Below are 25355 nucleotides of genomic sequence, written 5' to 3'. Positions count from 1 at the left end.
ATTCCATCACCTCCACTAGCTTTGTTCGTAGTGATGCTTTCTAAGGCCCACTTGACTTCACATTCCAGGATGTCTAGCTCTAGGTGAGTGATCACACCATCGTGATTATCTTTGTCGTGAAGATCTTTTTTGTACAGTTCTTCTGTGTATTCTTGCCACCTCTTCTTGATATCTTCGGCTTCTATTAGTTCCATACCATTTCTGCCCTTTATCGAGCCCACCTTTGCATGAAATGTTCCCTTGGTATCTCTGATTTTCTTGAAGAGATCTCTAGTCTTTCCCATTCTGTTGTTGTCCTCTATTTCTTTGAATTGATCGCTGAGGAAGGCTTTCTTATCTCTTCTTGCTATTCTTTGGAATTCTGCATTCAGATGCTTATATCTTTCCTTTTCTCCCTTGCTTTTCACTTCTTTTCCTTTCACAGCTGTTTGTAAGGCTTCCCCAGACAGCCATTTTGCTTTTTTGTATTTCTTTTCCATGGGGATAGTCTTGATCCCTGTCTCCTGTACAATGTCATGAACCTCTGTCCATAGATCATCAGGCACTCTGTTTATCAGATCTAGTCCCTTAAATCTATTTCTCACTTCCACTGTATAATCATAAGGGATTTGACTTAGGTCATACCTGAATGTCTAGTGGTTTTCCCTACTTTCTTCAATTTAAGTCTGAATTTGGCAATAAGGAATTCATGATCTGAGCCACAGTCAGCTCCTGGTCTTGTTTTTGCTGACTGTATAGAGCTTCTCCATCTTTGGCTGCAAAGAATATAATCCATCTGATTTCGGTGTTGACCATCTGGTGATGTCCAGTGTAGAGTCTTCTCTTGTGTTGTTGGAAGAGGGTGTTTGCTATGACCAGTGTGTTCTCTTGGCAAAACTCTATTAGCCTTTGTCCTGCTTCATTCCATATTCCAAGGCCAAATTTGCCTGTTACTCCAGGTGTTTCTTGACTTCCTACTTTTGCATTCCAGTCCCCTATAATGAAAAGGACATCTTTTTGGGGTGTTAGTTCTAAAAGGTCTTGTAGGTCTTCATAGAACCGTTCAACTTCAGCTTCTTCAGCGTTACTGGTTGGGTCATAGACTTGGATTGCTGTGATAGTGAATGGTTTGCCTTGGAAATGAACAGAGATCATTCTTTCATTTTTGAGATTGCATCCAAGTACTGCATTTTGGACTCTTTTGTTGACAATGATGGCTACTCCATTTCTTCTAAGGGATTCTTGCCCACAGTAGTAGATATAATGGTCATCTGAGTTAAATTCACCCATTCCAGTCCTTTTTAGTTCTCTGATTCCTAGAATGTCGATGTTCACTCTTGCCATCTCCTGTTTGACCACTTCTAGTTTGCCTTGATTCATGGACCTAACATTCCAGGTTCCTATGCAAGATTGCTCTTTACAGCATCGGACCTTGCTTCTATCACAAGTCACATCCACAACTGGGTATTGCTTTTGCTTTGGCTCCATCCTTTCATTCTTTCTGGAGTTATTTCTCCACTGATCTCCAGTAGCATATTGGGCACCTACCGACCTGGGGAGTTCCTCTTTCAGTATCCTATCATTTTGCCTTTTCATACTGTTCATGGGGTTCTCAAGGCAAGAATACTGAAGTGGTTTGCCATTCCCTTCTTCAGTGGACCACATTCTGTCAGCCTTCTCCACCATGACCTGTCCGTCTTGGGTGGCCCCACATGGCATGGCTTAGTTTCATTGAGTTAGACAAGGCTGTGGTCTATGTGATCAGATTGACTAGTTTTCTGTGATTATGGTTTCAGTGTGTCTGCCCTCTGATGCCCTCTTGCAACACCTACCGTCTTACTTGGGTTTCTCTTACCTTTGACGTGGGGTATCTCTTCACAGCTGCTCCAGCAAAGCGCAGCTGCTGCTCCTTACCTTGGTCTAGGGGTATCTCCTCACCGCCACCCCTCCTGACCTTGAATGTGGAGTAGCTCCTCTCCACCCTCCTGCGCCAGCGCCAGTGCAGCCACCACCTCTTGGATGTGGGATTGGTCCTCTTGGCCGCTGCCCTGACCTCAGGTGTGGGATTGCTCCTCTCGACCACTGCCCTAACCTCGGGTGTGGGGTTGCTTCTCTTGGCTGCCGCTCTGACCTCGGGTGTGGGGTAGCTCCTCGTGGCCATGCTTCTGCGGGGTCCGTGGCAGCAGGCGTGCTTCTGCCACGTGGTCTGTAGCAGCCAGCGATCGCTTCTCAGCCTTTTGGCTAAGATCAAGTGTAGTATCAAGTGTAGTATGCAAAAATGAACTGTATTCCTGTGTACTAGCAGCAACAATTGGAAAATAAAGTTTTAAAAAATTTTCCATTTATAATAGCACCAAACATGAAATACATAATAATAAATTAAGAGAAGATTTATAACCTCTCTGCAATGATAACTAGAGAACAGTGCTGAGAGAAAGTAAAGAAGATGCCTATGAGTGGAGTGCTATACCACATTCATGAATTGAAAGACTTAATATTGGTATGATATCAGTTCTTCCTCCCAAATTAATCTGTTCAGTTCAGTTCAGTCGCTCAGTCGTGTCCAACTCTTTGTGATCCCTTAGACTGTAGCATGCCAGGCTTCCATGTCCTTCACTGTCTCCCAGAGTTTGCTCAAACTCATGTCCATTGAGTCAGTAATGCCTTCCAGTCATCTCATCCTCTGTCACTCCCTATTTCTCCAGCCTTCAATCTTTCCCAGCATCAAGGTCTTTTCCAATCAGTTGGTTCTTACATCAGGTGGCCAAAGTATTAGAGCTTCAGCTTCAGCATCGGTCCATCCAATGAACATTCAGGGATGATTTCCTTTAGTATTGACTGGTTTGATCTCCTTGCTGTCCAAGGGACTCTCAAGAGTTCTCCAACATCACAGTTCAAAAGCTTCAATTCTTTGGTGCTCAGCCTTCTATATGGTCTAACTCTTACATCCATACATGACTACTGGAAAAACCATAGCTCTGACTATGCAGACCTTTGTTGCTAAAGTAGTGTCTCTGCTTTTTAATATGCTGTCTGGTTTGTCATAGCTTTCCTTCGAAGGAGCAAGCGTCTTTTAATTTCATGGCTGCAGTCACCATCTGCAGTGATTTTGGAGCCCAAGAATATAAACTCTGTCAGTGCTTCCACTTTTTCCCCATCTATTTGCCATGAAGTGATGGAAGCAGATATCATGATCTTAGGCTTTTGAATGTTGAGTTTTAAGCCAGCTTTTTCACTCTCCTCTTTCACCCTCATCAAGAGGCTCTTTAGTTCCTCTGCTTTCTGCCCATTAGAGTGGTATCATCTGCATATGTGAAGTTGTTGACATTACTCCTGGCAATCTTGATTCCAGCTTGTGATTCATCTAGGCCTGTGTTTCACAAAATGTACTCTGCATAGAAGTTAAATAAGCACGGTGACAGCATACAGCTTGTTGTACTTCTTATTCAATTTGGAACCTGTTCATTGTTCCATGTCCAGTTCTTACTGTTGCTTCTTGACTCACATACAGGTTTTTCAGGAGACAGGTAAAGTGGTCTGGTATTCCCATCTCTTGAAGAATTTTCCAGTTTGTTGTGATCACACAGTCAAAACTTTAGTCAATGAAGCAGAAGTAGATGTTTTTCTGGAATTCCCTTGTTTTTTCTATGATCCAGTTGATGTTGGCAATTTGATCTCTGGTTCCACTGCCTTATTTAAATCCAGCGTGAACATCTGGTAGTTCTTGGTTCACATACTGCTGCAGCCTAGCTTGAAGGATTTTGAGCATTACCTTGCTAGCATGTGAAATGAGCACAATTGTACCATGGTTTGAGCATTCTTTGACATTACCTTTCTTTGGGATTGGAATGAAAACTGAGCTTTTCCAGTCCCATGGCCACTGCTGAGTTTTCTGTATTTACTAGCATATTGAATGCAGCACTTTAACAACATCATCTTTTAGGATTTGAAATAGCTCAACTGCAATTCCATCACCTCCACTAACTTTGTTCATAATAACGCTTCCTAAGGTCCTCTTAACTTTACTCTCCATGTTGTCTGCCTCTAGGTAAGTGACCATACTATCTGGGTTATTTAAGACCTTTTTTGCATAGCTGTTATATATGTCCTGGCCACATCTTCTTAATATCTTCTGCTTCTGTTAGGTCCTTACCATTTCTGTCTTTTATCTTGCCTATAATGAAATGTCCCTTTGGTATCTCCAGTTTTCTTGAAGAGATCTCTAGTCTTTCCCATTCTGTTGTTTTTCTCTACTTCTTTGCATTGTTCACTTAAGACTTTCTTATCTCTCCTTGCTATTTTCTGGAACTCTGCATTCAATTACGTATATCTTTCCCTTTCTCCCTTGCCTTTTGCTTCATTTCTTTTCTTGGCTATTTCGAATGCCTCCTCAGACAACCATTTTGCCTTCTTGCATTTCTTTTTCTTTGGGATGGTTTTGGTCACCGCCTCTTTTACAATGTCACAAACCTCTGTCCATAGTTCTTCAGTCACTCTGTCTACCAGATCTAACTCTTGAATCAACAAATATTGGACCCTAATTTTAAAACTCAAGCCTTAACTGTACTAAATAGAGGAAAGAATTTCCATTTATTATTTTAGAGATCTTAAAATTATCTGATGATAAATGAATTAAATCAATTATTCAAGATCTAGTTAATTAGAAACCAGTTTAAAATGGGCCACTCCTCCCAATTCTGTAGTTGATCATAATAATTAATGAGAATTACCACTGAGCTACAGTTATCTGTTTTTTCAACAATTACAATTCTTAACTGTTTGAACTGTTGTTGAGAAAATCAGAAATAGAGTAGTTTAAAAGTTTGTTTTGCACACTCTCACAGTGATAATTATAGTCAGCTATATAGTCCTGTTAGTTTGAAAGTACCAGTGAAGTTTGGAAAGTCAGGTTCTGAGGTGGAGATAAATAGGTACATCTGTGTCAGACAGTTGAGAGGAGCCACTGTAAAGGAGAAGCCTTTGAGCTGATTTATTAAATATTTTTCAAACACCTAAATCTAATATCTAATTATAATCTGTAAAAAATAAGATTCTTATTAGGAATATAGGTAACATGCCTCTTAAGCAGCTTTTGTTTGACATAGTCATTAGTTCTAATAACATAAAAAATAACAACTATTTCATGTCTTTCTAAGTTGTGGTTTTGGGTTCTCGTTTAACCCTTGCCATGCTGGTGTGCCCTGAATTAGGATGGCACCATTGACTTGCATGTTGTACTCTCCTGTTGCCCTTGGTTACAGGGATATTTCCTGCCAGGAATCTGACCGCCTGTTGTAGGGAATTCACTACAGAATGTATGATGAGATGGTGTGATGAGGGAAGAGGAAACAAAAACAAAAAACTGAGCAAAAAGGCCTGGCGATGTTTTGTCCTTTCATGTAGAGCCTAATGCTGCCCTCTAATGGGCAGATGATGCAGAGACTTGACAAAACATGTTTTGTGCAATGTGATAGGTCAGAATTGTGTGACAAACACTAACGATATGAAGTATTTTTAAAAACCTCAACCTACTTTAAACAGAAATTACTGAACCACAGATTATATTAGCCGGAGATAGTAACTTGGAAAGTACATTAAAAATGATTTTTGCTAAAAATTAGAATTAAGGAAAGCAAGTTGTTGAAATGTAAAGTTACTATCATCACTTTAAAATCTTTTTTTTAATAAAACAGTCTTTTAAGTGTTTGAAAAAGTCAACAAAAGAAGAGTATACGTATGAATAAATCTAAAGAGAGGTTTGAATTGCTATTCTATATGTTAGTCTAAATTTTCAAGGGATTTTAATGTTTAATGTTTGATTTTTTTTAAATGCTTTTTAAATATACTTATACCTAAAATATATAACTTGTACAATTTGATATACTGAAACTGATTAGGTGGTGATCAAATTTTGCTTCATTAAATGTAGGTGAATTTAATTCAGACGACCATTATATATACTACTGTGGGCAAGAATCCCTTAGAAGAAATGGAGAAGTCCTCATAGTCAATAAGAGTCCGAAATGCAGTACTTGGATGCAGTCTCAAAAACGACAGGATGATATCTGTTCATTCCCAAGGCAAACCATTCAGTATCACAGTAAACATAGTGTCATAGTATCATATGCCCTAGCCACTAATGGCGAAGAAACTGAAGTTGAACAGTTCTGTGAAGACCTACAAGCCCTTCTAGAACTAACACCAAAAAAGATATCCTTTCATCATAGGGGACTATAATGTAAAAGTAGTAGGTCAAGAGATACCTGCAGTAACAGGCAAGTTTGGCCTTGGAGTACAAAATGAATCAGGGCAAAGGCTAACGAGTTTTGCCAAGAGAACGCACTGGTCATAGCAAACACTGTCTTCCAACAACACAAGAGACGACTCTACACATGGACATCACCAGATGGTCAACACCGAAATCAGATTGATTATATTCTTTGCAGCCAAAGATGGAGAAGCTCTATACAGTCAGCAAAAACAAGATCAGGAACTGACTGTTGCTCAGATCATGAACTCCTTATTGCAACTTAAATTGAAGAAAGTAGGGAAAACCACTAGACCATTCAGGTATGACCTGAATCAAATCCCTTATGATTATAAAGTGAAAGTAACAAATAGATTCAAGAGATTAGAGCTGATAGATAGATTGCCTGAAGAACTACGGATGGAGGCTTGTAACATTGTACAGGAGGCAGTGATCAAAACCATCCCCAAGAAGAAGAAATGCAAAAAGTCAAAATGGTTGTCTGAGGAGGCCTTACAAATAGCTGGGAAAAGAAGAGAAGCAAATAGCAAAGGTGAAAAGGAAAGATACATCCATCTGAATGCAGAGTTCCAAAGAATAGCAGACACAGATAAGAAAGCCTTCCTAAGTGATCAATGCAAAGAAATAGAGAAAAACAATAGTATGGGAAAGACTAGCAATCTCTTCAAGGAAATTAGAGATACCAAGGGAACATTTCATGCAAAGACAAACACAGTCAAGGACAGAAATGGTATGGAACTAACAGAAGCAGAAGATATTAAGAAGTGGTAACAAGAATACACAGAAGAAATATACAAAAAAGATCTTAATGACCTAGACAACCACGATGATGTGATCACTTACCTAGAGCCAGACATCCTGGAGTGCAAACTCAAGTGGACCTTAGGAAGTATCACTACGAACAAAGCTAGTGGAGGTGATGGAATTCCAGTTGAGCTATTTCAAATCCTAAAAGATGATGCTATTAAAGTGCTGCACTCAATATGTCAGCAAATGTGGAAAACTCAGCAGTGGCCATAGGACTGGAAAAGGTCAGTTTTCATTCTAATCCCAAAGAAAGGCAATGCCAAAAAATGCTCAAACTACTGCACAATTGCACTCATCTCACATGCTAGCAATGTGATGCTCAAAATTCTCCAAGCCAGAGTTCAACAGTATGTGAACTGTGAACTTCCAGACATTCAAGCTGGATTTAGAAAAGGCAAAGGAACCAGAGATGAAATTGCCAACATCTGTTGGATCATTGAAAAAGCAAGGGAATTTCAGAAAAACATCTGCTTCATTGACTACACTAAAGCCTTTGACTGTGTGGTTCACAACAAACTCATGGAAAATTTTAAGAGAATAGAATACCAGACTACCTGACCTGTCTCCTGAGAAACCTGTATGCAGGACAAGAAGCAACAGTTAGAACTAGACATGGATAGTTCAAGGACTGGTTCTAAATTGGGAAAGGAGTACAACAAGGCTGTGTATCGTCATCCTGCTTATTTAATTTATATGCAGAGTACATCATGCGAAATGCTGGGGTGAATGAAGCACAAGTTGGAATCAGGATGGCAGGGAGAAATATCAATAACTTCAGATACACAGATGATACCATCCTTATGGCAGAAAGTAAAGAGGAACAAAAGAGCCTCTTGATGAAAGTGAAAGACGAGAGTGAAAATGTTGGCTTAAAGCTCAACATTCAGACAACTAGGATTATGGCATCCGGTCCTATTACTTCATGGCAAATAGATGGGGAAACAATGGAAACAGTGACAAACTTTATTTTCTTGGGCTCCAGAATCACTGCAGATGATGACTGCAGCCATGAAATTAAAAGATGCTTGCTCCTTGGAAGAAAAGCTATGACCAACCTGGACAGCATATTAAAAAGCAGAGAAATTTACTTTATTGACAAGAGGTCTGTGCATCAAAGCTATGGTTTTTCCAATGGTCATGTATGGAGGTAAGAGTTGGACTGTGAAGAAAGCTGAGCACCAAAGAATTGATACTTTTGAACTGTGGTGTTAGAGTCCCTTGGAGACTTGAGAGTCCCTTGGACAGCAAGGAGATCAAACCAGACAATACTAAAGGAACTCAGTCCTGACTATTCTTTTTAAAGACTGAAGCTGGAGCTGAAGCTCCAATACTTTGACCACCTAATGGGAAGAACTGACTTACTGGAAAGGACCCTGATGCTGGGAAGGATTGAAGGCAAGAGGAGTAGGGGACGACGGGATGAGATGGTTGGATGGCTTCACCAATTCAATGGACATGAGTTTGAGCATGCTCCTGGAGTTGGTGATGGACGGGGAAGCCAGCGTGCTGCTATCCATGGGTCGCAAAGAGTAGGACATGACTGAGCAACCGAACTGAAATGTAGTATAGTACCTTTTTTGCTGTGTGTGGGCTTCTCGTTGTGGAGCATCATGGGCTTTAGGTGGACGGGATTCAGTAGTTGTGACTCCCGGGCTCTGGAACACAGGCTCTGGTGTGGTACATGGGCTTAGTTGCTCTGCAGCATGTGGAATCTTCCTGGACCAGGGATTGAACCTGTGTCTCCTGCATGGGCAGGTGGATTCTCCACCACTGAGCCACCATGGAAGCCCTGGAGGATCAGTCTTTACATTCACAGTTAAGACTTAAAGTACTCATAAAGAAAGGCAAGTGGCTGAGAGGCAAAAAGGAACATGAAAATTGAACACATCTGCATATATATATACAAAAAAGAAACATTTTATTGTTACTCTTGAGAGTCCCTTGGATAGCAAGGAGATCAAACCAGTCAATCCTAAAGGAAACCTGAATATTCATTGGAAGGACTGATGCTGAAGCTCCAATACTTTGGCCACCTCATGCGAAGAGCCAACTCACTGGAAAAGACCTGATTCATTGGAAAAGACTCTGATGATGGGCAAGATTGGAGGAGGAGGAGAAGGGGACAGCAGAAGATGAGATGGTTGGATGGCATCACCGAGTCAACAGACATGAGTTTGAGCAAGCTCCGGAAGTTGATGATGGAGAGGGACGCCTGGCGTGCCGCAGTCCATGAGGTCGCAGAGAGTCGGACACGACTGAGTGAGTCAACAACTACAGTGTCACAGAATGAAGCATGTTGGTTTTAAAACATTTTTTAACAACTAGGAAAAGAATTACATTGTTTAAATAGAACTTTAAAAGTGAACTATATTAAATGCAGAGAAGATAATCAAATTAATTCTTATTTCTTTAGTTATGAAGTCTAAAGGCTGGACTGGAAACTATAAGAAAGGTTATTATGGGTTTGACTCAGGCCTCAGGTGAACTAGTGCAACCGGTCATTTCAGGTTTTCCATCCCATCTAATTCCATTCAAGAGTCAAGACCTAGAAAAGATAAAGTGGGGTAAAGGAGAAGGTGACACTGAGGAGTCCTATATGAGCAGAATTTTCTGAAAACCAGTTTGATTTTTGTATTTAGGAATTTATGTGCAAAGTAGTTATATTTACTTTAGGAGAGCATTAGTGGTAAAGCAGTATCTTTAATTTGGACTGTAGTAGATGACCCTAATCAAAATCACACTCAGCATTAACATATCCCAAAGGAATCTCCCTGAGGAATATTCAAGATTCCAGTTTCTCAAATTCTTTCAAGTATTTTTAAAATAAGCCTTTAGTTCAGTGATTGAAATGAGCTTAATATACATTGTAAGTATCAAACTTTGGCTGTCACATGGAAATAAAACAAGTTAGTCTATATTTACATGAAGATAAAAAGATTCACTTTAATAAGGGGAAGAAAATGAGATTTCTTGTTTAATCCAAAAATAATAACTGCATAGTTACAGAATGGGTTTCATAGTAAATGTGTGCAAACTTTGGATTTTTAAGAATAAGGCAGATTAGAATAATGGTGGGAATAGTAAAGTGAGAAAAATTGAGCTGGATTCATAGTCCTAATATTGCATTGTATGAGTAGTGAGTAATGTCGCAGTTATGTTCAAGTTTTTGTGACCCCGTGGATTCTCGTCCATGGAATTCTCCAGGCAAGGATACTGGAGTGGGTAGCAGTTCCCTTCTCCATGGAATCTTCCTGACTCAGGGATCGAACCTGGGTCTCCTGCCTTGCAGGCAAATTCTTTACCATCTGAGGCACTTGGGAAGTCTTGTGATTTTAGTCAAGTCACGTAAGTTTTCTGAGCTTTTGTTTTCTGATCTCTTCAATGGAGATAATAATTTCTTCCTGTTTACTGCACAGATCCGTGATACAGTGTAGGACATCATCAAATTACATGTTATCAGTTCATACCTTTCCAAATGTACTATGGTTTGGCTATTTTGTTGATCTGATTTCTGCCTGAATACTAGACATGCAGAACTAGAGTTATAGGGCTTCTCTCAATGTCTTTATTCTCTTCAAAGCATAAATGCCTGTTGAAATTGTTTTCTTCAGATTTTCTAAGTATGCCACTTTGTTCTTTCTCATCTGTAAATTCCTTTGTAAATGCTAAGCAAAAATTTGAATCGTGTGTAATCTGTGTTTGCCCACATGCATATATCTAAAAGCATGGACAAGTTCAGTGGCCTCCTGGAGAGACCTTTTTATGCCTGTCTCCTTCATTGCCACATTTTTTTTTAATGAAGCTGCTTGAAATGAAGGGAAGTGAAGTCACTCAGTTGTGTCTGACTCTTTGTGACCCCATGGACTGTAGCCTACCAGGCTCCTCCCTCCATGGGATTCTCCAGGCAAGAGTACTGGAGTGGGTTGCCATTGCCTTCTCTGAAGCTGCTTACTAACCTACAAATTCTAAGATGAAGCACGTCATTCTGTGTTTGTAATTAATCAGGTGTTAGCCTAGTATTTCAGCCTGTCCATGACTTGCTTTTCCAACCTCATTTGCCACTGCTCTCTTCCATGGGCCAGCCACTGGTGCCCTGTCACTGGTGTGTGGTTCGTGCCATCTGGTTTGTCACATATTTCCTTTCTCCTGGAGAAGGCAATGGCACCCCACTCCAGTACTTTTGCCTGGAAACTCCCATGGATGGAGGAGCCTGGTAGGCTGCAGTCCATGGGGTCGCTAGAGTCAGAAACGACTGAGCGACTTCACTTTCACTTTTCACTTTCATGCATTGGAGAAGGAAATGGCAACCCACTCCAGTGTTCTTGCCTGGAGAATCCCAGGGATGGGGGAGCCTGGTGGGCTGCCGTGTATGGGGTCGCACAGAGTCGGACACGACTGAAGCGACTTAGCAGCAGCAGCAGCAGCAGCAAACTGGCCATCCTGTGTCTCTTCCTCATATCTTACCTCACCTCCAGATCTTAACTCAGATGCCATCTCATCCTGAAACATTTTCCCATATTGCTCAACACCCCCACTTCCATTTTCCCATCTCTGAAAAAGCTTTAGCACTTCACCTGTTTCTCTTTTGTATGGTGGCATGTCCTTTCAGAATTCTGTTTTGTGCTTTTCGTTTTATGTGTATATATATGTACAAACACACACACACATATTATTTTTATTTATTTATTTGGCTGTGCTGGGTCTTAGTTGCAGGATATGGGTGGGACCTTTGATCTGTGTTGTTGCATGTGGGATCTTTAGTTGGATCTTTAGTTGTGACTTTCAAACTCTTTAGTTGCTACATGTCAGGTCTAGTTCCCTGACCAGGGCCTGAATCCAGGCCCCCTGCGTTGGGAGCGTGGAGTCTTAGGCACTGGACGACCAGGGAAGTTCTTGTTTTGTGCTTTTCTTACTTCCCCTCCTAGGATATGAGCTCTTGGAGGTTTCATTCATCTCGGTAACCTCATAAGAGAGCCCAGTGCTCTCAACATTTAGTCTTTGAAGGAATAGATGTTTTATATCCTGCAAATATGAAATAGAAAGAAAAGCAGATGCTTGCTTGGTTTTATTTTCTCCTTTTTGATGTTTCTTTGATACCAATATATTTCTCCCAGAACACTAAACTTTGTTTCAAAAATCTTAATCAACAACAACAAAAATCTTAACTATCATCATTTCCTATTTAATTCATCAGTTCTTACATTAGAAGATAGATATCTTTGGTAGAGTGTATTAGAAGGATTATCTTTCTTCCCTTATCATATGGGCTACCGTAACATTCATTTTCATTTCCTTTTCTTACTTACAGTTTCCCATGTGTCCTGGTGAAGGTTTTTGCTGAACTCATGCATCCCAGCAGGTTCTTTCTGTGAATGGTATAGCACGATTAGGAAATCCTTTGAATGAAAGTATCTAATAAATTTCCCAGCTGGTTTTTGAGAATGAAGATGGTATAGAAAGAGAGGAACACTCAGGTTGCTGTTGTGCTTTATACTCAGACATGACACATGGATTACTACACTGCAGGAAGAATCAGGGAAGAGAGCTGAGAATGTGAGATTTCCAGACTTCAGAACGACGTATCTGTTGTTTCTTGCCATCTTTGGAAAATGAGTTAGTTGAATTATACAACAGCTAGCTTTTCAAAATTAAACTAGATGGATTGATCATTTATTAGAGGAAGAAGATTAAGGAGGAAAAAAGAGTTCATTATACTGAAGCTAAGGGTGTGACAACGTTAGTGGCTATGGTCCAAAATGCAGAAAGATCACCAGACCAACAAAGGGATGAAAATAGAGAAGACAGCTGAAGAGAATGATGAAGAGGCATGATAGTGGAGAGTGAGGACTCAGAGGGAGGGCGTCCAGCTAAGTAGGTAAGCATGCGGTTTTGTTGCTGGCAGCCCTTATTGAGGTGGAATAGCTTTTTTTTTTGTTGAGGTGCAGTTGATGTATAACAGGAGTTTCATATGACAACATACTGATTTGACTTTTGTATATTTTGTGAAATAATTACCACAGTAAATCTAGTTAACATCCATCACTGCAGTTATTTTTTTTCTCTTGTGATGAGAATTTTTAAGAGTAATTAACTCTTAGCAACTTTCAAATATACAATAAAATATTATTAATTATAGTCACCTTGCTGTACGTTATATTCCCAGGTCTGGTTTATTTTGTACCTGGAGGCTTGTATCCTTTGACCAGTCTCCCCCGTTTTGCCAATCCTTTAATCCCCACCGCTGGCAACGACCAGTCTGTCCTCTGTGTCCACAAGTTAGGGTCAGTCTCTTTTGTTGTTTGTTTTTCAGATTTCACATGTAAGTGGGGGCGTACAATATTTGTCTTTCTCTGACTTATTTCACTTAACATAATGCCCTCGAGGCCCATACATTGTCATGAATGGCAGGATTTTCTTTTCTGTGACTGAATAATGTTCCTGTGTGTGTATATCCCACATTTTCTTTAGCATTCATCCATCGGTGAACATTGAGGTTACTTCTGTGTCTTGGTTATTGTAAATGATGCTGCAGTGAACACAAACTTTTCAAGTCAGGTTCCCCCCACCACCACCTTTGAGTAAATACTCAGAAGTGGTATCTCTGGGTCAAAGGGCAGTTCTGTTTTTTAATTTTTTTGAGGAGTATTCATAGTGTTATCCATAGTCACTTGTTGTTTAGCTGCTGCTGCTAAGCTGCTAAGTTGCTTCAGTTGTGTCCGACTCTGTGCGACCCCATAGACGGCAGCCCACTAGGCTCCCCCGTCCCTGGGATTCTCCAGGCAAGAACACTGGAGTGGGTTGCCATTTCCTTCTCCAATGCATGAAAGTGAAAAGTGAAAGTGAAGTCATTCAGTCATGTCCTTCCCTTATCGACCCCATGGACTGCGGCCTACCAGGCTCCTCTGTCCATGGGATTTTCCAGGCAAGAGTACTGGAGTGGGGTGCCATCGCCTTCTCCGTGTTTAGTTGCTGAGTCATGTCCAACTCTTTTGTGACCCCATAGACCCTGCTAGGTTCCTCTGTCCATGGAATTTCCCAGACAAGAATACTGGAATGGATTGCCATTTCCTTCTCCAGGGGATCTTCCCAACCCAGAGATGGAACTTGCCCATCCTGCATTGGCAGGCAGATGCATTCTTGACCGCTGAGCCACCAGGGATGTCCTTACAGTGGCTACACCAATTTGTATTCCCACCAGCAGCGTATGTTGCTGTAGTCGTTCAGTCACTAAGTCATGTTTGACTCTTTGTGACCCCATGGACTGCAGACACGCCAGGCTTCCCCGTCCTTTATTATCTCTCAGAGTTCGCTCAAACTCATGTCCGTTGAGTCAGTGATGCCATCCAGCAGTCTCATCCTCTGTTACCCACTTCTCCTGTCCTCAATCTTTCCCGGCATCGGGTCCTTTCCAACAGTATATCAGGGTTCCATTTTATCCATATCCTTGCCATCACTTGTTATTTCTTGCCTTTTTGACAATAACCATTCTAACAAGAATGAGGTGATCTCTCATTGTGGTTTTGATGAGAACCACCCTAGTAATTAGTGATGTTGGATATCTTTTAATGTGCCTAATGGCCATTTGTGTATCTTCTTTGGAAAGTGTCTATTTGGCTCCTCCGCCCATTTTTTAATGTGGTTGTTTGTTTTTTAATATTGAGTTGTATGAGTTCTTATATATTTTGGATAGTAACCTCTTGTCAGATACATCATTTGCAAGTATCTTCTCTTCTCCCATTCAGTAGGCTGTCTTTTCATTTTGTTAATGGTTTCCATTGCTGAACAGAGATTTTTAGTCTGATTTAGCCCCATTTATTTATTTTGGCTTTTATTTCCCTTTCCTGAAGAGACACATCCAGAAAGATATTGCGAAGAGCATACTAATATGTCAAAAGAAATACTACCTATGTTGCCTTCTAGGAGTTTTATGGTGTCAGGTCTTATATTCAAGTCTTTAATCTGAGTTGATTTTTGTGTCTGGTGTGAGACAGACGCCTAGTTTCATTTTTGTTTGCATGTGGCTGTCGTTTTCTAATCATTTATTGAAGAGACTGCCCTTTCCCCATTGTATATTCTTTTTCCTTTGCTATAAATTAATTGTCCATGTTTGTATAGGTTTATTTCTGTGGTTCCTATTCTGTTGCATTGATCTATGTATGTGTTGTTGTTGTTTTTTAATTACTATAGCTTTGTAATGCAGTTTGAAATGAGGGTGTGTAGTATCTCCTACTTTGTTCTTACTTCTTAGGATTGCTTTGGCTGTACAGAATCTTCTTACAGAATCTGTAAAGATTCTGAACAGATGTTTACAGAATCTGTTCCATGTAAATTTTAGAATTTTTTCTTCTATTTTTCTGAAAAGTATCCTTGGAATTTTGATAGGTATTGCATTGAATCTGTAGATTGCTTCAGGTAACATGGACATTTTAACAACATTAACTCTTCCAATTCCATGGGCGTGGAATATCTTTCAATATTTTGTGTCTTCTTCAGTTTCAACAACATCTTATAGTTTTCACTGTAGAGATCTTTCACCTCAATTGTACTTTATTCATTTTGTTGTGATTATAAATGAGATTGTTTCTTTAATTTTCCTTTCTGTGAGCTCATTGTTAGCGTATAGAAGCACAGCAGACTTCTGAATGTTGACTTTGTACTCTGCAACTTTACTGTCTTCATTTATTATTTCTAATAGTTTTTTGTGTGCATGTGGTCTTTTCAGGTTTTCTACTTGTAAAATCATATCATCTGCAGATAATTTTTTTGCATTTTTACTTCTTTCTTTCTGATTTGGATTCCTTTATTTTTCCTTGCCTAAATGCTTTGGCTAGGTGTTCCAATAGTATTTTGAAATAAAAGTGGTTAGGGTGGCCATCCTTGTCTTATTCCTGTAGATTAGCTATATTTTTTTCATATATGGCCAGTATTATTCTGAGGTATATATTTCTGTACACATTTTATTGTGATTTTTTTAATCATAAATAGGTGTTAAATCTTGTCAGATGCTTTTTCTCATCTATTGAGATGATTTTTGAATCTGTGTTATTCACAGATACTGGCCTTTAATTTTCTTCCTTTGTGTTATTGTCTGGTTTTGATAACAGGGTATTATTAACCTTGTAAAATAAGTTAGGAAGCACTTCTTCCTCTTTAGTGTTTTGGAAGAATTTGAGAAGGATGGGTATTAAATCTTCTTTGCATGTTTGGCAGAATATATCCTGGACTTTTTTTTTTTTTCCCCTTGGGCTTGCCTGGTGGATCAGACAGTAAAGAATCTGCCTGCCAGTGCAGGAGACCTGGGTTTGATCCCTGGGTTGGGAAGATCCCCAGGAGAAGGGAATGGCTACTCACTCCAGGATTCTGGCCTGGAGAATTCCATGGACAGAGGAGCCTGGCGGGCTACAGTCCATGGGATCACAGAGAGTCAGACATGACCAAGCAACTCACACACACACACACACACACACACACACACACACAGAGTCAGACATGACCAAGCAACTCACACACACACACACACACGCACGCACGCATGCACGCATGCGTGCACACTTCTGATTACTGTTTCAATCTCATGATTAGTCTATTCAGAGTTTTCTGGAGTCAGCATATAGTTGAGTCTTGTTTTTTAATCCATCTAGCCACTCTGTGTCTTTTGATTGATGAATTCATTTATATTTAAGTTGATTATTGATAAATGAGTACTTAGTATTGCTTTTTAAAAAATTATATGTGTGTGTTTTTTATAGATATATATGGCTATATATTTCCATTCTTCCTTTTTCCTTCTGTTTCTGTCCACTATTTTGGTTTAGCGGTTTTCTATGTTTTTCTCACTCTCATCTTTTGTTGTGTTGCTTGTCTCTGCTCTAGATTTGTTTTGTGGTTACTGCAATGCTTGTATACATCGTCTCATAGGAAAAACAGTCGATTTTCTGCTGATAGCGTCTTATCTTCGCTTGCCTAAATAGGTTTCATCCTTGTTTGCTTCCCCTTTTATGTTTTTGTTGTCTGAAATTATCCCTCTTTATGTTTTGAGTTTAACAGATTGAAGTGGTTATTTTTTACTGCTTTCCCCCCTTTAACCTTTATGCTATAATAAAATATTTAAAAAGTTATTCTGATATAGAGTGGCAATTTTCTGATATTGTTTATCCCCTTACTCAAGGATTTATGTACCTTTGCCTTTTTTTCTGGTAGAACAGTTCCTTTCAGCACTTCTTAAAGGCAGGTCCATTGTTGATGAATTCCCTCAGCTTTTGTGTGTCTGGGAAAGCCTTTCCTTCTCCTTCATATCTGAATGATAACTTTGCTGGATAGAGTATTTTCCGCTGGCAATTTTTCTGTCAGTATCTTGAGAATGGCCACTCTTCTCCTGGCCTCTAGAGTTTCTGCCAGGAAATCTACTGATAATCTAATGGGGGTTACTTTGTGGGTTACCATCCTTGTTTCCTTGGCTGCCTTTAAAATTATTTGTCATTGACTTCTGACAGTTTTAAGAGAATGTGTCTTAGGGGAAGTCTTTTTTGCATTGAGGTAATTAGGCATTCTCTTAGCTACATGGATTTGTATACCCAGTTCCTTCTCCAGGTTTGGGAAGTTCTCAGCTACTATTTCTTTAAACTCTCTGCTGCCTTTTCCTTCTCTCCCGGGATACCCATTATCCTAATATGACCCTTCCTGAAAGAGTTGGATAGTTCTCATAGATTTCCCCAGTTTTCTCTAGATCTTAATTCTCTTCTTTCTTCTATCTGTATCATTTTTAGATTTCTGTCTTCAAGCTTGCTGATTCTCTCTTCCATAAAGTCTGCTCTATTTCCAGTGCTTTCCAAATTCCATTTCTCATCTCATTTATTGAACTCGTCAGCTCCAGACTTTGTTTGGTTCTCTTGTAGAGTATCAGTCTATTTAGTAAAATATTCCTTCTGTTTCTTAATTTTATTCCTGAGCTCACTGAATTTTCTTGAGTTTCTTTGTGACAGCTATTTTGAATTCTTTTATCAGTTAGATCACAGTATTCTATGACTTTGATTTATAGAGAATTGTCATTTTCTTTTTTGAATACATCACTATTGTGGGTTTTCATGATACTTGATGAGTGTTCCTCTGCCGGAGCATCTGAAGTAATGGACATCTTTCTTCCTTAGGTAAAACCTTTTTTTTTTTTTTTTTTGGCTTGATTCTAATGATTCAACAATTTAGAAATTAAAGTGCCTCTTTTGTCTTCCAGTAGGTGTCACTATAGCACAAGATTTTTTTCTTCTTCCCTAAGGTGCTTCTGGTTATCTGTGAGTCAGCCCTTTACCTGTCTGTCAGAGGTGACACCTGCCCCCTGCCTTCCTTGGCACTGCTTGTGCCTCTAGGCTCTTGGTGCCCTGCTGCTGCTGGTGTCACCTCCTGAGGACTGGGATGGTAGACACTTCTGCCATGTCCCAGATCTGAACTGTAGGCTCTGCTACTGCAGGGGAGGTAGGTGGAGAGGTGGGGTCACAGGTACCTCTACCATGTTGGGGGCATTGGGTTTCTCGGATGCACCACTGTGGATGGGAGTGAGTAGGGGGACTGGGGCTGGAGTCATGGGTGCCTCTGTGCTTGAAGGGACAGAACATAGCCCTCACGGCCACCGCTGCCGGGTTACCTGTCGCTGTGAACACCACTGAGGCCAGGAAACTGGAGTCAGGCGCGCTGCCTCCCCTGCGCACCAGGTTTTCCGGGCCTGCAAGCTCACCTGCTGCGGCTGGGAGGCAGGATGGCAGGTACTGCCTCTGCTGTCCCCTGGTTCCACCTGTTTGTGTTCCCGTCCACCCACCTCTGGGCTTCCCAGGTGGCTCATTGGTAAAGAATCCACCTGCCAACGCAGGGGACACAAGAGACACACGTTGGATCCCTGGGTCGGAAAGATCCCCTGGAGTAGGAAATGGCAACCCACCCCAGTGTTCTTGCCTAGAGAATACCATAGACAGGGGAGCCTGGCCGACTACAGTCCATGGGGTCACAAAGATTTGGGCACAAGAGCACGTACACACACCACCTACCTTTAAATGTACAGGTGTGTGGAATTCTCCAGCATCCTGGTGTATTGGGCAGATGTGGCTTTGTTGAGTTGTGGATGTTTTACTGGTTATAGATTGAAGAGGAAAGACAGAGGGAATGTCTCACTCCAGCAGGATGCTGATGTCACTCATGTTTTGTTTTTGATGTCACAATTTACAGCTTATGTGTCCATTACCAATTATTGTAGGTGTTTTCACAAAGTTCCTTTTTAAATGTTCATGCTAGCTTTGTAAGTGATTACTTCAGTGTCTTTACAACATTAGATTATTCTGAATTTTACCATATACTTAACCATTACCCGTGAGATTTGTACTTTCATATGCTTTCCTATTAACTAAATGGTACCATTTCGTTTCAGCTTAAAGAAGTACCTTTAACATTTCTTGTAAAGCTGGTTTCATGGTAATAAAATCCTGTAGTTTTTGCTGTCTTGAAAATTCTTCCTCTCTCCTTCAATTCTGAAGGACAGCTGTGCCAGGTAGAGTATTCTTGGTTGGCAGGTTGTTTTTTTTCGTTCAGCACTTTGAATGTATCATGACACTCTTTTCTGGTCTGAAAGGTTCTGCTGAAAAATCTGCTTATAGTCTTATGGGGTTTCCCTTGTATGGAACAAGTTTTTTATTCTTGCTGTTTTAAAGATCCTCTTCTTGTCTTTAACATTTGATGTTTTAATTATCATATATCTTGGTGTGAGTCTCTTTGGGTTTATCTTATTTGTAACTCTTTGGAATTCCTGGATCTGGATGTCTGTTTCTTTCCCCAGGTTAAGGAAATTTTCAACCACATTTTTTCAGATAAATTTTCTGCCTCTTTCTCTCTCTTCTCCTTTTGATAACCTTGTTGTTATCCTTCAAGTCCCTTTAAGCTATCTTCACCTTTTTTTAATTCTTGTTTCTTTTTGTTGCTCTGATTGGATAAGTCCCATTGCTGTATTTGAGTTCACTAATCTTTTCTTCTGCTTCATGTATCAGATGTTGAGCCCCTCTATTGTATTTTTCAGTTTCATTACTAAATTTTTCAGGTCTGTATTTTCTGTTTGGTACTTTCTTACATTTTCTACCTCTGTTGAAATTCTAAATTTGTTGATCCATTGTTCTCCTGAGTTTAGTGAGCATCTTTACGATCATTGTTTTGAACTCTATTTATAGAGTAAATTACTTATGTCACTTTCATTAAGGTCTTTTTCTGAGGCTTCATCTTGTTCTTTTATTTGGAACATATCCCTGTTTCTTCATTTTCCTTGATTCTCTGTGTTGGTTTCTATGCATTAGGTAAATCTACGCCTTTCCAAGACTTGAAGGAGCAGTCCTGCCCTGGCTCTTGGTTGTGTCTTGAACATATGATTGTCCAAGCAGCCTACTTTATTCTTAGTGCCTGCAAGGAGCTGAGTGTGTGCCAGACCTGTCACTGTCCCCAAGAGGGCAGATCTTAGCACCTGGATTCAGGCTGATTAGAAGCCAGAACTTGAGGTTGTTGTGGCTGCTCAGTCACTAAGTCGCGTCCAAATCTTTGCAGCCTCATGAACTGCAGCACACCAGGCTCCCCTGTCCTTCACTGTCTCCCAGAGTTTGCTCAAATTCATGTTCATTGAGCAGTTAGATGATATCTAACCATCTCATCCTCTGAATTTCCACACTAGATATTTTGGGGGCTCATCTCTCAGACACAGAACTTATAAGTTGAAGTGCCAACCAATGTTTAAAGCAGCATTATTTACAATAGTCAAGCCATGGAAGCAACCTAAATGTCCATCAACAGATGAATAAATAAAGAAGAGGTGTATATATACACCGTGGAATACTACTCAGCCATAAAATAAAGAATGAAATAGTGCCATTTCATCAGCATGAGTGGACCAAGAGATTATCATACTAAATGAAGGAAGTTAGACAAATGTCATATGATATCACTTATATGTGGCATTTAAAATATAACACAAATGAATCAATCTATGAAACAGAAACAGACTCATAGACATAGAGAAAAGACTTTGGTTGCCAGGTGGGAGAAGGGGGTAGGGTGGGGGAGGGATGATTGGGAGTTTGGAATTAGCAAATATAAATGATTATATTAATCTATAAAATGGATAGACAACAAGGTCATACTGCATAGTACAGGGAACTATATTCAATATCTTATAATGAACCATATGGAAAAGAATATGCAATACAGCACACACACATACATACACATGATAATAACTGAATCACTTTGCTATACACCAGCAATTAACACAACACTGTAAGTCAACTATACTTCAATAAAAAAATTTAAAAAGTTGAAGTACCAGCTTGGGTTCAAACCTTTCACTTCTTAGGGGGATGCTCGGGGTTGTGAATTCCCGCCCAGTTATGAGTTGCTGCTCTGAGGGTGGGGTTTATGGTGAGACAGTCTCTCAGCCTCTCCTCCCCATTGTGGTGTGGCCTGTCTTTCTTTTTTCTCATTTGCTCAATGTGTAGGAGTAACTTATCTCGTTTTTTGGTTTCTTTCAGAGGAAACTGTTCCATATGCAGCTGTAGATTCGGGGTGTCTGTGGGTGGAGATCAGTTCAGGATGCACCTGTGTCACCGTTTTGAACTGGAACTGGTGGAGTTTCTTGTACCCACTGACACAGTTTTAATGATTTATCACCTCACAGCCGGGCTCCTCTCATCTTTACTCCCACCTGTTCCCTTTCCCATTATTTCAGAGCAAACATCAAATATATTATACACTTTATCACCTGGAAAAATTTTGACACAGGAGTTAAAACCAAATTCTTTGCTAATCTGTTTCACTTTGTGAAACATTCCTTTAAATGCCTATGTGAAGAAGGATTTTACTGGAGTGTCACAAGAGTAGACTACATCAAAATAAAGTACCAAGGTAGATGGATTTCTGATTTCCAGTCTTCCATCATCTTTTTAAATTTTTTAAACTTTTATTTATTTATTGGTTGCGCTGGGTCTTCGTTGCAATGCACAGACTCTTCATTGATGCATGCAGTTTTGGTGAGGGGAAGTTGCTCGTCCATTGTGGTGTGTGGCCTTCTCTTGGTGATGGCTTCTCTTGTTGGAGAGCGTGGGCTCTAGAGCTCAGGCTTTAGTAATTGTGGCCCATGGGCTTAGCTGTGCATAGTATGTGAACCATGAACTTCCAGATGTTCAAGCTGGTTTTAGAAAAGGCAGAGGAACCAGAGATCAAATTGCCAACATCTGCTGGATCATCAAAAAAGCAAGAGAGTTTCAGAAAAACATCTATTTCTGCTTTATTGACAACACCAAAGCCTTTGACTGTGTAGATCACAACAAACTGTGGAAAATTCTGAAAGAGATGGGAATACCAGACGACCTGATCTGCCTCCTGAGAAATCTGTATGCAGGTCAAGAAGCAACAGTTAGAACTGGACATGGAACAACAGACTGGTTCCAAATAGGGAAAGGAGTATGGCAAATCTGTATAATGTCACCCTGCTTATTTAACTTATATGCAGAGTACATCATGCGAAATGCTGGGCTGGATTAAGCACAAGCTGGAATCAAGATAGCTGGGAGAAATATCAATAACCTTAGATACACAGGTAACACCACCCTTATGGCAGAAAGTGAAGAACTAAAGAGCCTCTTGATGAAAGTGAAAGATGAGAGTGAAAATGTTGGCTTAAAGCTCAACATTCAGAAAACTAGGATTATGGCATCCGGTCCCATCACTTCATGGCAGATAGATGGGGAAACAATGGAAACAGTGACAAACTTTATTTTCTTGAGCTCCAGAATCACTGCAGATGGTGACTGCAGCCATGAAATTAAAAGATGCTTGCTCCTTGGAAGAAAAGCTATGACCAACCTAGACAGCATATTAAAAAGCAGAGACATCACTTTGCCAACAAAGGTCTGTCTAGTCAAAACTATGGTTTTTCTAGTAGTAATGTATGGATGTGAGAGCTGGACTATAAAGAAAGCTGAGTGCTGAAGAATTGATACTTTTGAACTGTGATGTTGGAGAAGACTCTTGAGAGTCTCTTAGATTGCAAGGATCCAACCAGTCAATCCTAAAGGAAATCAGTCCTGAATGTTCATTGGAAGGACTGATACTGAAGCTGAAACTCCAATACTTTGGCCACCTGATGTTAAGAACTGACTCATTTGAAAAGATCCTGATGCTGGGAAAGATTGAAGGCGGGAGGAGAAGGGGACAACAGAGGATGGGATGGTTGGATGGCATCACCGACTCAATGGATGTGAGTTTGAGCAAGCTCCGGGAGTTGCTGATGGACAGGGAAGCCTGGCTTGCTGTAGTCCATGGTGTTGCAGAGTTGGACACAACTGAGTGACTGAACTGAATTGAACTGAAGGCATGTGGAATGTTATTGGACAGGAGTGAACGTGTGTCCCCTGATTGGCAGGAGGATTCTTAGTCACTGGACCACTAGGGAGCTACCTTGCCTCTTTAAAAAAAAAAAAATTCATTATTTTATCCAAGTTTATTGAAGTATAATTGACAAAATTGTAAGTCATTGAAAGTATACAGCAAAATGATAATCTGATATACATGTACATTGTGAAAGAGGTCTCCTCATTGACTAAATTAATGCATCCATTACCTCACTTTACTTATGAAAACATACAAGTTTTCCATCTTAGCAAGTTTCAGTTGTACAATACAGTGTTATCAACTATAGTCACCATATTACAAATTAGATTTTCAGACTTTATTCATCTTATAACTGAAAGTTTATGCTGTTTTTCTAACCTTGTCCTATTTCCCCCACTCTGTAGCCACTGGCAACCACTTTTTTACTCTGTTTCCATGAGATTGACTTTCATTTTCTTACTTCTTTAAAAATATTTCATTTAGCATAACGCCTTCTGGGTTCATCTATGTTGTTACAAATGACAAGATTTCTTTCTTTAAGGCTAAATAATGGTCCACTCTGTGTACATATATGTGCTCAGTCACTAGGTCATGTCCAACTCTTTGCGACCCCATGGACTATAGCCCACCAGGTTCCTCTGACCACGGGTTTTTCCAGGCAAGAATACTGGAGTTGGTTGCCATTTCCTACTTCAGTGTATGTATATATACATAGGGAAATGCAAATCACTACACACATGCCACATTTTCTTTATTTTCTTCATCCACTTAGGTTTTCTCTATACCATGTCTATTTGAATAATGATTTTATGAATGTGAGAGAACAAATATCACTTCAAGTTAATTATTTTGCTACCAAAGGAAATCAGAATATGTTCAGAAGTTGGATTGCTGGATCAAATGGTAGTTCAATTTTTAATTTCTGCACTGTTTTCTATAGTGCCTGTACAAGTTTACATTCCAACAGTGTACAGGAATTACCTTTTCTCCCATATTTGCCTGCATTTGTTATCTCATCTTTTTTTTATAATAGACTTCTAACCTGTGTAAGGTGGTTTCAGTTTGCATCTCCCCAGTGATAAGAGGGCAAGGAGAAGTGAGTGACAGAGAATGAGATGGTTAGATGGCATCACAGACTCAATGGACATGAGTTAGAGCAAACACCAGGAGAGGATGAAGGACAGGGAACCCTGGTATGCTGCAGTCTATGGAGTTGCAAAGAGCTGGACACGTCTTAGTGAATGAATAACAATTAGTGAGAATGAGTACTTTTTATGTATCTGTTGGCCATCTGTATTTTTTTATTGAATAATGTCTATTTAGATGTTTTACCCACTTTTAACTGGGGATTTTTTGGCTATTCAGTTGTGTATGTTCCAAGAATATTTTGAATATTAATCCCTTAACAGATATGTGGTTTGCAAATATATTCTTCTGTTTCATAGGTCGAATTTTCATTTTGTTGATGGTTGTTTTTGCTGTGTAGAATCTTTTTAGTTTGTAAAAGGATTAGGAATACTTAGGAGTAAATCACATTAGGAATACTTTAGGATGTAATCACATTTATTTTTGCTTTTGTTACCTTTTCTTTTGCTGTTAAATACAAAACATCACTGCAAAGACCAATGGCAAGTAGCTTCTTACCCATTATGTTTTCTTATGGGAGTTTTATGGTTTCAGGTTGTACATTCAAGTCTTTAATCCATTTTGAGTTGACTTTTCAGTATTTTGTAAGTAGTGATCCTGTTTCATTCTTTTTCATATGGTTATCCAATTTTCCAAACACCTTTTATTGAAGAGGTATCCTTTCCAAACTGTATATTCTTGACTCCTTTGTCATAAATTAATTGACCATATAACATGAGTTCATTTTGGGGGTCTCTATTCTGTTCCA

The 25355-nt window shown here is 39.8% G+C and overlaps 1 protein-coding gene and 1 pseudogene across 2 annotated transcripts in view; both read left to right on the top strand.

Annotated features, from left to right (window-relative positions):
- RAVER2 (ribonucleoprotein, PTB binding 2) overlaps positions 1 to 25355 on the top strand; it is a 137201-nt gene that overhangs the window by 96964 nt on the left and 14882 nt on the right. The gene's annotated exons all lie outside the window — the stretch shown is intronic.
- LOC139182430 (U2 spliceosomal RNA) lies at positions 2201 to 2338 on the top strand (annotated as a pseudogene).

The sequence above is a fragment of the Bos indicus genome, chromosome 3 (assembly GCF_029378745.1).
Source record: "Bos indicus isolate NIAB-ARS_2022 breed Sahiwal x Tharparkar chromosome 3, NIAB-ARS_B.indTharparkar_mat_pri_1.0, whole genome shotgun sequence".
Classification (NCBI taxonomy): domain Eukaryota; kingdom Metazoa; phylum Chordata; class Mammalia; order Artiodactyla; family Bovidae; genus Bos; species Bos indicus.
The sequence above is the reverse complement of the archived record's forward strand: the minus strand, read 5'-3'. Positions and strand labels throughout refer to the sequence as shown.